Source organism: Syzygium oleosum, unplaced genomic scaffold (assembly GCF_021117445.2).
Source record: "Syzygium oleosum isolate NSW1041296 unplaced genomic scaffold, Sole_v2.1 Sole_v2.27, whole genome shotgun sequence".
Lineage (NCBI taxonomy): Eukaryota > Viridiplantae > Streptophyta > Magnoliopsida > Myrtales > Myrtaceae > Syzygium > Syzygium oleosum.
Genome location: NW_026607511.1, coordinates 176,964 through 192,964, shown reverse-complemented (window position 1 = coordinate 192,964; position 16,001 = coordinate 176,964). Strand labels below are relative to the sequence as shown.

The window sequence follows — 16,001 nt, the reverse complement described above, 5'->3', positions numbered from 1 at the left end:
TACAATTCTAGCTTGCAAACATTTAGTGAGTCAGCCCCAATTATGAATAAGCAAATTGTCACGGCCCGTACCCTACGAAGCGCTAACATCCCTACCTTGGTCGATTGCAGTGTGACGTCCCGAAAAGTCGCCGACCCAACGCCCAACGTAGAAACAAGCACAAGCGGAAGCGATTAAATAAACAACCACGACAATTATAAAATACGAGCCAAGGATAGCCAAGCAATAAACACGATCACGCAGGAAAATAGGTACATACTTACATTACTATAGAAAACCTTTTTACAATACCCATCAAACAACAAAAGCGAGCGGTACAAACAGTCAACACCACCGGGTCAAAAGGGTAAGTGGCTAGGGTGCTCTTAGGGATCCCGGCCGGGATCGAGGATTCCGAGGATTCATCCGATTGCTCCTCCGACTCCATATCCGCTGCTCCGTCTCCACGGGTGCATGCTCAACGACCGCCGAATGCGATGCGATATCCCAGAAAGAGGTGGTGACCTCGGCATTCTACGGTTGGGGTCTGAAATGTTTCGGTTTACACAACCGTGAGACGAATCTCAGTGAGTTCAACCCCTAAACTTAGGCTAGGCTAGCATGCAATCTCCTGACCGGAAATAAATATTTGAAACCATAATGCAACAACAATCAAATAATTCTCTGACCCTGCAGGTTAGGCAGTTCAATATATAATAATCACGGCACGTACGTGGCACACATTATCACACGTACGCCAATCACATGCTCATGCACCGAGTCTCACACACTCGCATGCCAGTCCATGCATGTTCATGCATGCAAATGTCGTCGACATGTCACGTATATTTCCGGCCCACTGGCCCCCATCGCACACTGGGCAATCGCCCAATTTATTATTTATTACGACTCGAGTCAACAACATTCACGGCCCGGTGCGTCTAGCACCTTCAAAGTGCATGAGGCGCAGCAACCGATCGGCCCGGTGTCTCTAGCCTCGCTTCAAAGTGCATGAGGCGCAACACCGATCTCCTTACGAACCGCAGCCCGCTTCAAAGTGCATGAGGATGGTCGTCTTCCGGACGTACCGGGCATCGTCCCGCTTCAAAGTGCATGAGGACGGCATCGACCCGAAGGTCACGACCCGAAGGCCCTTAGGTGATCACACAACCCATTATTATCTGAACCCCGCGTAACACGCATCAGGGTATTTTAGGTGATCACATGCTCATAACAGGCACGCAGTCTCACACAATTTCATCACAAGCCTCATTCTCGGCATTCATAATGCGTGCCATGAAATGCAATTGAGCATCCGCATAACATAGGCACAGGCACACAGTTCAATCAAAGTCATTCCACGGTGCCTAATTCACAAGCCACGTGCTTACTTGGCCTATTAATACCGTGCGGCCAAATTCCAAATACACAATTCAAGCCATCAATTGGCCAATCACACTCCGCACGATTCAGCCACACAAGCACGCAATATAGCATTTCGCAATTAAACACAATTGATCATCAATCAATCAACAGCCAATCATTCTGGGTAATCCCGGCCATTTAGCTAATAATTCTTGCTGTCGATTATAATCCGGTACATTCCTTAAAAATATGGACAGCCGATATTTCCTCAATTCGGGCCCAATAATTGTCCATAATAATCCCACTAAATTCCTCAGATTTTATTTCCACTAATCCGTCCTCAATCCAGTCCGAATTATACACTGATAATACCTAAATCAGTCCAGAAAAATGCACTATCAGTCCTAATCCGGGTTTAGGAATTTTACTCACCTAATCCAAGGTCACGACGACGGGGAACGGTGGCCGATCACGGATGAACAGTGAAACCGGCGGCGGAATTCCCGGCGACGGCATACGGAGCGGCGTGAACAAAGGATCGTACGGACGGCGGCAAGCAGCATCCCCGCGTACGGACAACCGTGCGGACAAAGGGGAACGGTGGCCGGCGCGACGGCCGTACGACGGCGCACCGTACTAAGTGCCACAGTACCCCAGACCGTACGGGACGGGTACGGTTGGCGTCGTACAGCGTGGCTGGACGGCTGGGTGTCGACGGAACGGCGATCGGAGCTCCGGCGGCCCTATTTGCTGGACAGGAAAGAGAGAAAAAGAGGGAGAAAGAGAGGGAAACAGAGAGAGAAAGGGTCGGACAGGGGCAAGGCTAAGGTTGGGGGCTGTGGGGGTCGACGGGGGCACGGCGGTCGACGGAGGCTGCAGTGGCCGGCGGCGAGCTCCAGGCAAGCCAAACCAAGAGAGAAAATGAGAGAAAAATGGGAGAGGGAGGGCTGTTCCGGGGGAGCTGCTGGCCGAATGGGGCTGGGAGGAGAGAGAGGGAAGGTCACTGGTCAAATAAAGTAGCCTAGGGGCGACACGTGTCGCCGATCCAGGCGGTTTTGACCAAAATACCCCTAATCCTACGGTTCTAATCTAACCCTATCCAAAAATTGAGGGGCAAAAGGGTAAATGGGGCCAATAATGCAGCTGATAATTATCTTTAACTGTCCCAAATACTTTCCCAAAAATTCGGACCCGAAAATAGCCCAGGGGAAAAATGGTCATTTTTCCGGTCCCGGGGCGAAATTCCAATTTTCGCACGTATCAACCCCAGATGTGTGTGGCCAACATAATATGGCGTCGGAATGGCGAAAACAGCCCTTTAAGCCCTCGAAAATCGGCTGCCAAGTTCTAGGAATAAAATAATATTATTTTTTTAATTTTTGTCGAAATTCTAATTTTTGGCCATAACGACTCTTGGTATGCGTGGCCACCCAAAAATGGTGTCGGCCTCGAAAAATAACCTCATTTGGCCTCGAAAAGCAATGCTGGCGTCCCGAGGGGTAAAATCGTAATTTTTCACCCCCTGACCGAAATTCCAATTTTTACTCGTACTAACTCCAAACGTGTGTGGCCAGCGTGATATGATGTCAGATTCCAAAAAATAGTCTCTTAAGCCTTCGAAAATCGGTATCAAAGTCCGGGTCCAATTTCGTGACTAAAACTCGCTCGATTTCCAATTTCAGGATCTCTCACTAACGGGCGGCTGTCTAGAGGTTACGCGTATCGACCTAGGATTATCCAAGTCATGATGGTCCTGATTATTGAGAGAATGAGAAATTATCACCAATCCCAGAGGTCACGATCGTCCGGTTTAAGTTCAGGATTGGTTGGCCACGTGCACTCTCGGTCATGCAGAATCACTTGCGATCCGATTGTACATCGTTGGTCTTGGCCAAACCAAATCCGTTACTTTTCCTAAGATCGATCCACATTGATTTATAATATTTTCTCATCATTTCTCGTGATCGGTGTCCGCTTCGCGATCGGATCCTTGGTCCACGTACCGCTTTCTAATTAGCCATACCCTATTGGTTAATATCCCGAGAGTGATCAGCTCTGGGCGAGACTTACTAAAATGAAATGCGAAATATTGTCAATTTTTTTGATCCCGGAACTACATCGAAATTCGGGCTGTTACACAAATCCCCAATTGAGGAATTAATTGACCACCTCTTCTAGCAATCGGAAATGCTAATAATAGTAAATCACACAAATATATTCAAAGATGAATACCAGACGCCCAAGCCCACCGATATACATAGGTGATCACACTTGAAAGATTCTAGAGGTAGCCCCTAAGGGTTCAAGAGGTGGCTTCCACCATGTAATATTTTGTCCTTACAATGTTCAAGAGCTGGCTTTCATGGTGTAGCACTTTGTCCCTTGTTTCTCTCAGTTTCATGAGTGAGAAAAATAGACCGAAAGCTGAAAAACCTAGTTTGGCCTAGACTAGACCGGCCCGAGTTTTCAAGCCCAAATAGCCCGAGCCTAGATTTCAGGCTCCCCCTTATTTTTTTCTTTGGGCTAGTCCGAGCCATTTTTGGCCTAAAATGACCTGGACTTTCCCAAACCACTTTTTAAAAACAAAATACTATACTATAATATAAAATATAATAATAATAAAGCCATAAATAAGTTATAAAAATAAATAATAGATAATACATTATTAATATTCAAACACTTTAACAAAGCCATAAATAAGTTAAAAAAATAAACATGTAAAAAAAAGCAACTTCTGAGACCCAAAATATAATATTGATCTATTTTCAATTTAAAAAATAGAAAAATCGGGCTATGCCTAAATTTGCTCGGACTAGCCCGATCTAGTATAGTTCGAGCCTTTCTATTAAACTCAAGCCAGGCATACAGATCAAGCCTGGGAATTCGAGACAAGCCAAAAAAGCGTTGAGGCTGGCCCACCCAAATGGTTCTCACCCCTCCTTAGTTCTCACCTACACAATCATCAGTTCCTATTCAGTGCATATTGTATAAGCCATTCATATTGATATTCAATATCACACATGACGAATACATATTAATATAACTATTTAAGTTTACATATAGAACATAATATGTGATTTAGAAATAATAAAGAGGGTTTCGACGACTTACATTAAAATCCATAAACTCGATCAATCAACATTTCACTTGTGAGACTTCAATATTTTTTTCCTTAAATCAGATCGATATCTCTCAGTCCTCTTCTCTCTTATTGAAGAAACAAAAACTGAACACTCTCCGCTACTTATATACACTGAGCTCTCTCTTTCTACCAAATGAACTTACATAGAATCTGATATATTTCTTTAGTGATGGATTGATGCATATAGATTAGTCAGGATCCACATGTAAATCAAGAGCATCCCATGAGAAAGTGATTATACCGGTGAAGCAAATTGAACTCAAGAAATATTATATTTTAGGTCTCATTCGTATTAAATGTGACTTTTCAAAATATGATATATTGTATTTGTCGCGAGGAAATAATTTTTCGAACATTTTGTGAAGATGATTGTGAACAACTTATCTTGAACCAAAATAGGAGACATGAACATAATATTAACAAGCAATTCTCCATGAAAACGAGCTTGAATCTAGCTAGGACTTGTTAATTCTTACCGCAATTGATGTCCTAACTCTTCGTACCAATTTATTCTTCAATTTCCTCAAACCAAAAGTATCAACTTGCTGCACAAACATGACAAATTTTAGCTTCATAACCATAGTTACCCCAAAATCTTCTTATCAGTTTGTCTCTCTTTCCTCTGTCCGCTTCTTTCTATTGTTTTTCCTTTTTCTTCTCTCCATTCTCTTGCTTGTCTCCACCACAACAAGGAGACCCAAACAGATTAGCCAACTTAAATGAATCATTTAAACCAATTAACTATCCAGGTGTCCACCGTAGACTTCAAAACCAAGATATAATGGACTCATACATTTTCATGCATGGCTCTTGGTCCCACTTTGTAGGATTCAAATAAACCATATCTGATTGTGATTCATTATCCAATTTATAGATACATTTTTTTTTATCTTTTGGGCATTACATAACTAACGTAAATATGACGCGCTTTCCAAATGTACGCTAAACTTTATATCTACATGGTGCAACCGCGACTGAGGAAATAATTGACCACCTCTTCTAGCAATCGGAAATGCTAATAACACTAAATCACACGGATGATATTTGAACATGCATACCACACGCCCAATCCCACCGATATGCCCAGGTGGTCGCCCTTCAAGGATTTTAGAGGTGACTACACCATGTATCGCTTTGCCTCTATGAGGTTCAAGAGGTGGCCAACATGTATCGCGCTTGGAAATTCGGGCCGAGCTGAATAAGCATTGAGACTAGGCCACTCAGCTAGTGCTCCCCCCAACTCAGTTCACTCACTTACGCAATTATTAGTCCATGTGCACTGCATAAGGTATCAACCATTCATATGTGTGATATTCAATATCCCATATGACGAATACATATTAATATAATGGATCCAGTTTATATATATAACATAATATGTGACTTACAAATACTAAAGAGGGTGCCAACGACTTACATTAAAATCCATAAACTCGATCAATCAACATTTCACTTGTGAGACTTCAAATTTTTTTTCCCTTGAATCAGATCAATACCTCTCAGTCCCTCTTCTTCTAATTCAACAAACACAGACTGAAACCTCCACTACTCTCAAACTATACATCAAACTCTATGTCTTTCGACCAAATGGACTCATACAGAATCTGATATATCTCTTTAGCGGTGGATTGATGCATTAAATAGTCATGAGCCACGTGTAAATCAAGAGCATGCCGTGATCCATGTGTCCACTAATTACAAAAACCATTCCTGACTAAGCTAATATGTAAGTGGCGTCCAAAACCACATGATTGTGAACCACTTATCTTTAGACTAAATGAGGGACATGAGTATGAACTATGAAATACTAAAATTGAGAGTGGATATATTGATTACGCATTTGACAGCATGTTCAGTCTTCATCTCCATTATTTGGTTAATTGACGGGATAAGTTCCATCATTAATAATTAAGAACTGGACAATGCTATGTTATATTTTTAATATTATTATACCGAACCACATGGCAGACTTTAAGTGGACAATAAGCCATATTCAACAATTAATAACAATAAATCGCATGACATGTTATACCGAATTATAAAATAGTTTTAGTGGGTTTGACCTTTCTCCTTCTTGTTCTTTTCGTAAAAATAAAAACGAGGGAGGAGTTGAGATAGGAACAACCCTACACGCATTACTAGAATTTTTTATTGGACGAAATGGCGCACTATCTGGTAGGCTCCATGTCATCAATTAAGTGTTGGAATTAGCGTTAGAATAAAATTTGTCAATGGGAAAGTGATATCGGGGGCAAGATCAATTAAAAAAAATTTAGTTTTCTATTGCACCATCATTTCTTCTCAAATTACATAAAAGTCCCCTCAATCATTATTACAAATTGCCACTTGACGTTGAACTGACAATTATTAAAGCTTATTCAAATGATTATTAAATTGTCATACCGAAACGTATTGTAATTACACTTTTCCAAATTCAGTTTTAATTTTTACCAGAGTTAACATCTGCGTTGAACTAAAACTCATGAAGATGGAGATTTGTCATGTAATCTCTGGAGATTTATTTCATTTAACTTTCGAATGCTTAATTTATAGTTGGCCACCATCTGTCGAACATATGTATGAAAGTGAATCGCTTGAATCATTTTGTAGTTTTATGTATACAGTTTGGAGATCCAATTTCACAAAAAAAAGTTAAAGGACTTGATTGAAAATTTTACATAGATTAAGGACCTCTTGAGCCTTTATGCCTATAATACATGTAGCACTGGAGTTCTAAACTCTAGGCACTAAAGTATGGGAAAATTACTGAAAAAGTCATAAACCTATTGTGATTATGCTAGTTCAGTCTATTCGGCCAATTTTGGCTAAAAATCACTGACATGAACGCTGGCCATCCTACATGGCACGACCAGCACTGACGTGGACAATTTTAATAACATTTAAATATTTATACGAATTTTTTTATTTTTTTATTTTATTTTTCCTTTTTTTTTATTTTTTTCCCTTTCTTTTTTTTTCTTCTTCCCTAGCTGACTTCAAGTGGACAATAAACTTTATTCAACAATTAATAACAATAATTAGTGTCTTTGACATTTCTCCTTCTTGTTTTTCTCGTAAAAGTAAAAGCAAGGAAGAAGTTAAAACAGGAATAACACCACATGCATGACCAGAATTTCTTACTGGACGAAATGGCACACTATCTGGTAGGCGCCATGTCATCAATTAAGTTTGTCATTGGGAAAATGATAATGGGGGCAAGATCAATTAAAGGAAATTTAGTTTTCTATTGCACCATCATTTCTTCTCAAATTACATAAAAGTCCCCTCAATCATTATTACAAACTGCCATTGACGTTTGTCTTACGATCGTTGAAGCTTATTCAAATGATTTTTAAATTGTTGTATCGAAACATATGATAATTATACTTTTCCCATATCGGTCTTAATTTTCACTAGAGTTAACATCCACATTAAACTAAAACTCATGAAGATGGAGATTTGTCATGTAATCTCCGTGGATTGATTTCATTTAACTTTTGAATGCTTAATAGATAGTTGGCCATCATCTGTCGAACATATGTATGAAAGTGAATGGCTTGAATCATTTTGTAGTTTTATGTATATAGTTTGGAGATCCAATTTCACAAAAAAAGTTAAAGGACTTGATTGAAAATTTTACATAGATTAAAGACCTTCTGAGCCTTTATGCCTATAATACATGTAGCACTAGAGTTCTAAACTCTAGGCACTAAAGTATGGGAAAATTATTGAAAAAGTTTTAAATCTATTACAATTGTGTCAATTCAGTCCTAAACGTTTTTTATTTTATCAATTGAGTCTTAAACCTTTTGCATTTGTGGCAATTCAGTCCATCCGGCCATAGACACTAATCATCTTACGTGGCACAGCCAGTGCTAATGTGGACAATTTTTAATAACATATAAATATTTTTTTGAATTTTTTACTTTTTATATATTTTTTATATAAATTGAACAAGTACCAAAAGTCTATGGACCCCAATAAATAAATTAAAATTCAGGGACTACATTGTACATTGGGCTAAAGTTAAGGGACCACATTGAACAAATTTAAAGTTTATAGATCAAATTGCAAATTAGATCAAAGTTCATAGACCATTTATGTCATAATCCCTTAATGAAATGGTGCAATATGTGGTGTGCGGCATGTTGTCAAATAAGTGTAGAATCAGCATTACTTTGTAAAAAGGGAAAAAGTGATAAATGGGGCAAGATCAATTAAAAGAAATTTTCAGACAGAAAAAAAATGAAGGAAATTTTGTTTTCTATTCCACCATCATTTCTTCTCAAAACTACACAAGAGTTCTCTAAAGCATTATTACGAGCTGCCATTCAAGTTTGTCCGACAATCATTGAAGCTATTCCAATGGTTTTTAACTTGTTATAACCAAACGCATTGTAATCATATTTTTTTCACTTTGATCTTGATTATTTCACCCATAGTTATTTAACTTTTATCAACTCCGATTTCATGGGAGTTAACATTCACACTAAACTAAAACCCGTGAAGATGGAGATTCGTCATGTATCCTTCGGAGATTGACTTCATTGAACTTTTTTATGCTAAGTAGATTAAGTGTCAATCTAGTTATCATAGATCTACGTGGACCAACAAAATCTAAACTTAACTACAATCATGTGGGCCCAATGGACATATTAGCCTTGCAAAAATCTCTAAATTTATGCATCCCTTGCAAAGACTCTTGAGGAAGAGTCCACCCCCATGGAAAAGATAGCGTACCAGGGCAGTCGAGGTATTAAAAGAGAAACTGCAGCATCTTCCTTCGATGGCAAGTGAACTCTTGCAAATTGATGTTAGTGATAAATATTGGGTAGCAATTTTGCTTGAAGAAATCGATCGATATATATATATGAACATAAGAGTGGACGGTTTTCACCTGCCAAACTTCTCTCCCATTCAGCATTCAAAGAAATCTTAGCCGTCAAATATGGAATTAAGAAATTCGAATTCCAACTTATTCGATATCATTTTTATGTCGAAATGGATATGTCGCCCTTTCCCCAAATGATGAAGTTTAGAGCCAAAACAGTTCCTCATCCTCTACTTCTTCGTTGGGAAAAATGGATTTCGAAATACTTTTTTGAAACCAAACGCATCAAAGGAGAGAAAAACGTCCTTGCATAGCTTCTTTCAAGACCCAATGTCTTCTCATCCTTTTATATGTTCACATCGGAAATGTACATAAAGTTGCTGGTGGATCAACCTCAGCTCCATCAAACTTCCGAGGAGATATGCCCCATGAAACACTTCAGCTTGTCCTTTCTGGACAATTTTTCAAAAATATGAAACCTCTTATTTGGGATCATCAATTGGAGATACTCAAACAATATGGAGGTTTAAATCTCAATCCATTTGGGATCCATTTAGACTATCCGTTCATTCATGTCTTCACATTTGGCATCACCAATTTTCCAGAGGAATTACAATGGTTATATTGGTATTTATTTCACAGCTATACCATAGCCATTGAATTCCATATAGCCACTGTCTCTAGGATCATTTCCGCCTGTCTTACTGAAGGTTTTAAGCAATATTATCTTAAGCATTTTACAGAAGTTCGTAAATGATTTCACACATTGCCTTATTGGAAAAACCTATTCTCCACCGAATTGAAGTGTAGAGCTCCTAACCTTGAAGTTCATACAACTATTTTCTTCAATAGAAAATGGCGACTTTACACCTCAGGACCAGCAGAACAAATCAATTGTATCTTTTTTTTTTTGGTCGAAACAAATCGATTGTATCTATCCCATTGCTAAATTGTATAGATCTTTTGGATGAAGCTTTAGAGAAATTCATGGAGAATACTGAGAATTTAAGAGGATCCTATGTGAAGAAAATCAAACTGTTTAGAAGTTTTTATGGCCCAGTACTTATCAAGAAGAAATATTATAGAATTATTTCCATGCTTATCATTCTGCTAGAGATACCATCCACTAAGCATTAGATGAGTACAAAGGAATTAGCCAAACGCATGGAATTTTTTCCAAGACCCATGCGACTTTGGAGAATTTTATCTTGAATACACATGGTAGACGGATTTTAACCCTGACAAAGATCCTAATCTCAATCGAGATCATGAATCCATCAATACATGAAGGAATTTTTCGAAGTTCACTAGACTGCTACTTTAAAGTTGAAAGCTTTGTTGTACTATTGAATTTGTACCGGTTATTATTGAGTTTGTAACAACTCTTTTCAACTTTTGTCAGTCCTGTAATATTCCCTGTAGCCTGTAATATGCTTTGTTGGCCATACTGGCAATGAAAATGCCTGTATAACCCTTAACCTCAGCTATATAAGGTGAGGTGATGTTTGAATAAGAGGCAAAGTCAGAAGAAGAGAAATATTCCCAAACTTCTACTTTGTTCTCCCTGATGTTCTTATAAATCTTTCTCTTCTAGGTCTAGTGATATTGGAAGAATAAAATTCCAATTTTGATCGGACAAGATGAGTTAGTTCAGCAAGTATGCTCTCCATTTGTTACTCAAATCCTATGGATGAGAAAGCTTTCCTGAGAATGGTATTTGGAGACTACCAAGCGGTTTCATTTAACGACGGAAAGAGAGAAGGGCATGTGTACTAGGATAACATACATGTCCCGAATTTCATTAGTCTTCCTCTAACTTTATCGTTATATGTGTTGTTAGCTTATTCAATTTCTCTTCTTCTTTTTTTCTGTTGAGTAATTGTCGCAGCTTCAATGCCTTTTGTATTGGGATAACATACATGTCCCTATCCCATTTGTCTTCCCAATCGTTAAGTAATTGATGAAAAATATGAGGCACCAATTGTTAAATTATGTCTCCATTTTGAAGGATTTGGATTTGCTCAAAATCTGGTGCTCCCTTTAATCAGTATCGAATTTTGATTTGTTGGGCAGTGGTACTTAACCATCATATGTATTGAAGGCTTGGTTCAGTTTGAAGATAAATATCCAAGTTTGACCGTATATTAGTCAGACTCCACTGAAGGCGTATATTCTTGGACCATATCTAAATATCCTGAAGAAGACGTACCGTTGAAATCTCTATTTTATATTCCTGCACAAGACGACTCTTTCTCTTTAGCGAAGAAACAAACGGGACTCACAGTGACGCTCTCTTTGGTTGTACGGAAGAGTTCTAAGAGCGTGAATTTTGGGAACTGAGTTCTACATCTAAATGAGTTGTTTTATTTGTAAACACTATACGTTTAGGTGTAATTAAAATGTGCAAAACACTCGAACTTATGAGCGATTGTAACTCTGTAATTCTCTGATTATCAATGAATTATGGTGGAATAAGTGTCGATTCTCAAACCGAACCACATAAATCTTTGGAATTTTTTATTGCTACTCGTTCATTTCTATGGTGATTTTGTGTTGATTTAATTACGAGATCCGATTAATTTCCACATTATTTTACAGTAATTTGTTCAGTCTTTGGTGTTCAGTCTTTAGGATAGAGAAAGTTGACGGAACTTCCCATAGTGGAGTTGGTCAATAATTGAATTGCACCGAACGGAGGTTTTAAATGCAGCTCAAACTGAAAGTGGGTCACTAGAGGAGATGGGGAAACAACTGTTTCTTATTCTCAACTCTGCCCTCTTAGGGTGGTGGAGCTCAATCACAATCCCTGGCGCTTTCTCGCAAAACCAAACAGATCGGCTCGCGTTAGCCTGCTTTAGAAACGCGATACACGACCCATTTAGAGTCTTGAGCTCTTGGAATGATTCTACCTATCATTGTGATTGGCAAGGTGTTTCGTGCAGCAAAAGGCATCCTGGGAGGGTCACATCCCTGGTCCTGCGATCACAGGGCTTAGGAGGTTTCCTACCTCCTCACATAGGTAACCTCTCTTTCCTGAGAGTCATAGTTTTACAAAATAACAGCTTTTGTGGCGAAATCCCTCCACAGATCGGCAACTTGCTTCGGCTCCGTCATCTCATTCTTAGTAGCAACTCATTTGGTGGGGCAGTACCCTCCAATCTTTCCCGCTGCTCGAACCTCGAGATCCTGAATCTCATACATAACCGACTTGTGGGAGGAATTCATTCCAATCTTGGTTCTTTACCGAGGCTTAAATTGTTGGGCTTGTCTAAGAACAATCTTGTAGGTCCTATTCCTCCTTCAATCGGAAACCTCTCACTGCTACAATACCTCTACCTGGAAATGAATGCATTGCACGGAGAAATACCTGAGGAATTGTCTAGACTCGAAAGGTTGGAGTTGGTCCAACTATCAATGAACAAACTAACTGGCAAGATTCCACCAGGGATTTTTAACATCTCCAGCATTTCTGTCTTTGTTGTTAGTGGGAACCGGTTGCGGGGAAGCTTTCCCACTGACATCGGCACCACTCTTCCTTCTCTCTATTTCCTTGGCGCAGGCGATAACTTGTTCACCGGGACGATTCCGTCAACGTTAACAAATGCCACCAGTCTTAGGATACTTCACCTTTCCAAAAACAGTTTCCATGGGCCAATACCAAAAAATCTAGGAAGGCTAAAGGGCCTTAACGTAATTGGGTTGAGTTTCAACCAATTAAAGGATGATTTGAGTTTCATTTCTTCTTTAGCTAATTGTTCCAACTTAGAAGTCCTCAAGGTGGACGCAAACTTGATTCACGGATCATTGCCGAGATCTATCTCCAATCTCTCCACCACCATTAAGCGAATTTCAATGTCAATCAATCAGATCCAAGGATCTATTCCTTTAGCCCTCGGAAATCTCTTCAACTTGTCTTACTTGAATTTGTCGCATAATTTTCTAACCGATCACGTTCCTGATTCCATTGGAGCACTTCACAACTTGCATAAACTTTCTTTGGCCGGAAACATGTTTACCGGAGAGATACCATCTTCGATTGGTAACATGACATCGTTATATCTTCTTCGCCTTTACTCCAACAATTTCCAAGGATACATACCACAAAGTCTCGGCAACTGCAAGCAACTAATCGAGCTCGATCTTTCGAAGAACAACCTAATTGGCTCAATTCCAGTCGAAATTGTGGGTCTTTCTTCCTTGTCGATCCGCCTCAGTTTAGCTCATAATAATTTAGGTGGATCTCTTCCATTGCAAGTTGGCTCTTTAATAAATCTCGCCATATTAGATCTATCTTACAACAGATTGACCAGCTTAATTCCGGCCTCCATCAGTGGGTGCTTGAGATTGGAGCGGCTTCACTTAGAAGTTAATTCTTTTCATGGTCAAATCCCCCAAGCTTTACGTCCATTACGGGGTCTAGAAGAGCTGGACCTTTCCAATAATAATTTTTCTGGTTCAATACCGAGCTTTCTCGCAAAGCTCTCGCTGCTCAAGTACTTGAATTTGTCCTTCAATGAACTAGAAGGACAAGTTCCGGAGGGTGGAGTTTTTCTTAATGCAAGTGCTGTATCGGTTTCTGGAAATAGGGAACTCTGTGGAGGTGCTCCAGGTCTAAAGCTTCCTCTTTGTAAATTGCCAAGCTCTAACAAGTCTTCTACAACCAAGCCCATAGTGATATCTTGGGTAGCTGCTAGTTTGTTATGTTTAGCTTTGTTGTTCTTGTCTATCTTCTGTTACCGCAAAAAGAAGCAGATGAGAACCAATGCCTCGACGTCATTATCCTTCGAGCACCAATTCTTGAGGATTTCTTATGAAGAACTCCTGAGAGCTACTGACAGATTCTCTGAGATTAATTTGATTGGTAATGGGAGATACGGCACGGTTTATAAGGGGATTCTGGACTCCGGTGCCATGGTGGCAGTGAAGGTGCTCAATTTAATGCAAAGAGGTGCTTCAAGGAGCTTTGCCTTGGAATGTCAAACTCTAGGAACCATTAGACACCGAAACCTTGTGAAGATACTTAGTGTCTGTTCGGGCGCGGACTTCCGTGGCAAGGACTTCAAAGCTCTAATATACGAGTTCATGGCTAATGAGAGCTTGGAGGAGTGGCTGCACCCGGGGACTATAGGACAAGATGATGAGCATGGAGAATCCAGAAATCTGAGACTAGTGCAGAGGTTAAACATTGCCATCGACATAGCTACTGCGATCGAATATCTCCACAAGGGTTGTCATTCAGCAATTGTCCATGGAGATCTAAAGCCGAGTAATGTGCTCCTAGATAACGACATGGTGGCTCGAGTTGGAGATTTCGGGCTTGCAAAGATCATTTCAACAGCGTCTGTCGAAGCCACAGGAGTTCAGGATCAGGGCAATTCAACTTCAACCGCAGTGAGAGGATCCATTGGTTACGTGCCTCCTGGTATGCATCTATCGTATTTTCCTGATTAGTTTTTGGTTGATTGCGATAGTAATAAGAGAGAGTGTTAAAAGTTTGCATAAACATTGATCATCGATGTTATGTTATGCTTCTTATGCTCCGACACCTCTTTCTCAGAACACAATTTCCTCTTTCCACTATTTATAGCTCCAATAGAATAGGAAAATACATATCTTTGTGTAAGAAAAGATTAATTGTAGCATGTCATAATCGTATTTGTAATTAAGATGAGAATAGACCATCATAAATTTGATCAATGATTGGATGTATTTTTGGTCAAAACTTATGAATCCGTGTCAATAAACAGATTAAACATATTGTGTCATCTCATATTCACATTTTGATACTATAATTCATATTTAATCTCATGTCTGTGAAAATGAACTGTGTCTAATATTATCATAGAGTAAATTACGATCTGAGAAATTGACGAGAACTTGTGATTCTCTGTTCTAGTCATTTCCTGTTGACTTGACGTATAATTTAATAATTGAAAAATATGTTAGTGACATGACATTTAAGTCAGAAGCCGTCGGAGGATACGCTAGTTGACAACACGATGGGCTCTATCCAACTTTCACTCTCCCTAAACTTCTTGTTTAGAGCATATTAAAACAATTTACGCATTTACAAGTATAAATCCATCACTGTCAACAAATCACTCCAAGTCTCTTGTTTTTCCACCCTTGTGTTCCTTTTTTCGCCTGTTCTTCTACGAATTTTCTTCTCTTCTGTCCTGCAGAAAAGGAATATTGCGGTATAGGAATTAAACTGAATCCGCATCAGGAAAATGATGTGCGGATCCCATGTGTTTCTAGTCAAAATCAGAGGTTCAAATTTAGTTAATACATGTACTAAGCTCACTAAATAATTTCCCCCAAGGCCTTCACCGCATATATTTTCTTCTTCATCTGTTTTCACCCGTACCCTACTAAAGGACTAACTCACTCTTGATGTTTAGGCAATTTGTTTAGCAAACATGTGACAACTTCGAGTGCACTTAGTAGTTTTGGAGAAAGAAGAGTTCATATGTTGTTAACTGACCTTTGGTGCACTTTATAAATCCTAAAATCTCATTTCTCTACTGTTGATGCATTTCGACTTTTGTGACAATTTTTACCACTTAGCATGTGACGGGCTAAACATCAGTCATAGCCAATAAACTAAACGAAAGTCAAACAAGGTAGATGGTTTTGGGACCCTTTACCTTGCTCCGGCAGAGGATCCCTTGGCCTCTGCCATGC

At 39.4% G+C, this 16,001-nt stretch overlaps 1 protein-coding gene across 4 annotated transcripts in view; it reads left to right on the top strand.

The window, feature by feature from the left end:
• LOC115665015 (putative receptor-like protein kinase At3g47110) overlaps nt 1–16,001 on the top strand; it is a 55,861-nt gene that overhangs the window by 22,991 nt on the left and 16,869 nt on the right. The window lies entirely within an intron of this gene.